At 45.3% G+C, this 2,500-nt stretch overlaps 1 protein-coding gene across 2 annotated transcripts in view; it reads right to left on the minus strand.

Moving 5' to 3' along the window:
- The window catches only part of lzts2a (leucine zipper, putative tumor suppressor 2a), a 42,963-nt gene that overhangs the window by 31,324 nt on the left and 9,139 nt on the right, over positions 1-2,500 (minus strand). The window lies entirely within an intron of this gene.

The following is a 2,500-nucleotide window of genomic DNA, read 5'->3' on the forward strand; positions in this document are numbered from 1 at the left end:
ATTTACCAGACCCGCTCAAACCACTGACTTACACACTTGAGGCTCCACATGTTCAGTCTGAACCGGGAAGATCTGCTTTCTGTTTTAATGCTCCAGTTTCATGGAGTAATCTACAACTCACGCTAAAGATTAATGCCACAATATCCTATCTGGAAAATTAAATAACCTGCTCTCAACTAACATCGACAGCTCCCTTCGTCACACCCTCCACCCGCGTCCACAACCTAGGCGTAATATTTTTTTACCCTACCCTTTCATTCCTCCCCCATGTGAACCACATTGTCAAAACAGCCTTCTTCCATCTTAGGAACATTGCCCGGCCCTCCCTGACAACCTCTGCTGCCCGAAACACTCATCCACGCCTTTATTTCATCCCGGTTATACTACTGCAACAGCCCCCTCCATGGCATCACCTCCAAAGTCCTCAATAAACTCCCAATATGTTCAAAACTCAGCCTGCCCGCCTGCTCACTATCACACGTCCAGTGACGCCGGCCTTCTGGAGGTACCCAAGTGACGCCCCCTCCCTACCTACCTTAAAAACCGCCCTGAAAACCCACCTGTTTAGAATAGTTAATTTCCGGGTTGACTTTGATTTCAACTCGTTATTTTTGGTGTTCTATTGCTTTTAATTCTTATCTTTTGCTTTTCTGAGTTTTCCCAATAAAATAGTTTTTTTGTCCTCTCCCCTGGCCCCCACACACATGTAAAGCGTCTTTGAGTACTTAGAAAAGCACTATATAAATCCCAGATATTATTATTAACTCTCCCTACCTCACTATGTAACTGTTTTTAACTTACTAGTTTTCAGTTTGGGTTTAATTGTGGATTTGTGTGTGCGTGCGCGTGCGTGTGTGTGATCTCGACAGCGCTGCAAAGTAGGGCAAACCTCAAAGCTCTTTTCGAGAATAGATAAAGGTTTCAATCAATCAAGTGGGATGTGGACCACACTTCTAGAATGAGACATAATTGCAGGTTCTGTACGGCAACATACGTCATTTAACCGAAAAGGGTCAATTTCGACACATTACCCTTAAGAGTTTTAATAGATGAATCCATATGCTATCTCAGGTTCTGTGTGTGTTTGTGTGTGTGTGTGTGTGTGTGTGTGTGTGTGTGTGTGTGTGTGTGTGTGTGTGTGTGTGTGTGTGTGTGTGTGTGTGTGTGTGTGTGTGGTAGAAGAAGAAGACAGACACTAGGCAGATTGAATGACCCAGACCCGGCCAACTGTCCAGCTTTTCGGGAGATGAGATTTCAGATCAATACTCAACACAAGCTGTAATGAGCAGATTACAAGAGCACAGATTAGCAAAACTGGTCACCCTGCAACCCCCCCAAAACGCAGCTTCACTGTATAGTGACTCTTCCATCTCTGTGACGACCACCTGGTGCTCAATCCAAACATCTCCAGCCTGACAAAGAGCACAGTTCACAGTCCTAACAACATTAGCCAACTGATTTATCCACTTAAACCCTATATACTTGGTCGACCGGGTCCCGCAAAGCTCCACTCCTTTTTCCCGTCAACAACCAAAATGTCTTTGCCATCGCGTCACAGAATGTTTGACCCAGATCAGGGGACACTAGTGGTTCAACCATATATTTAGTTGACCGGAGTTCCCCAGGGGTCCATACTAGGCTCCCTATGCTGTTTTCGCTCTACGCTAAATATCTGCAGCAAAACAATAGCCGATCTACAAGCTCACGACACGACGTGTTGTAAGCTTGTACATCTGCTATTTTTCACAGAATGTTCACCCTAGAAAAGGGACGCTAGGGTAAGTGAAGATGAATTTATAATTGCACCCTCCTCTTTACAGGTACAGTAAGGTAAGGTAAAGTTCAAAAACTAATGTTACACGATGCTGTAAATAACATGCAAGAACAAAGTAACGTGAAAAACTGTTTACACCTGTAGACCTGTGATGTGACAATAAAGCTGATTTTGAAGTGGTCATTTATGCTGCCCCTCTGCGCCCCCACACACACACACACACACACACACCAACATTCAACAACAACAACACTAGTAGCCAACTGTTTCCCAGTCCACCAGCTGCCTGACGTTGTGCCAACAGGCTAGCAGAGGTCTAGCCGTGTGGCAGAACCACTGACCAGCTTCCTTCATAATATCACAACCTTATTATAGTCGTTGCTCGAGTGCGATTGACTTTGGCCGGACTCAACTGTTGCTAACTTTAGAATTCAAGCCTGGCCTACGCGCCACATTCCTGAAGTACTTTCCTATCCTTTAAGAGCCTGTGTTTCCGTCTGAATAGCAGGCAGGCAGGCAGCTCTGTCCCAGACGCTCTGCCTGCCTGCCTGTCACACCTTCCATTAATGGCATTTCAATGACTGCCACCCTGCCAAAGGGACGCTCTATAGTGCTGTTTCCCAAACCGTAGGTCGGGACCCATTTGTGGGCCGCGGATCCATTTTCGTGGGTCACAAGTTAATATCCCTTAATTTTTTTCCTTTCCTAAAGTTTGTCATTAATTAT

This window comes from Gymnoscopelus braueri (genome assembly GCF_963280865.1).
Source record: "Gymnoscopelus braueri genome assembly, chromosome: 14".
In the NCBI taxonomy this organism is placed as follows: domain Eukaryota; kingdom Metazoa; phylum Chordata; class Actinopteri; order Myctophiformes; family Myctophidae; genus Gymnoscopelus; species Gymnoscopelus braueri.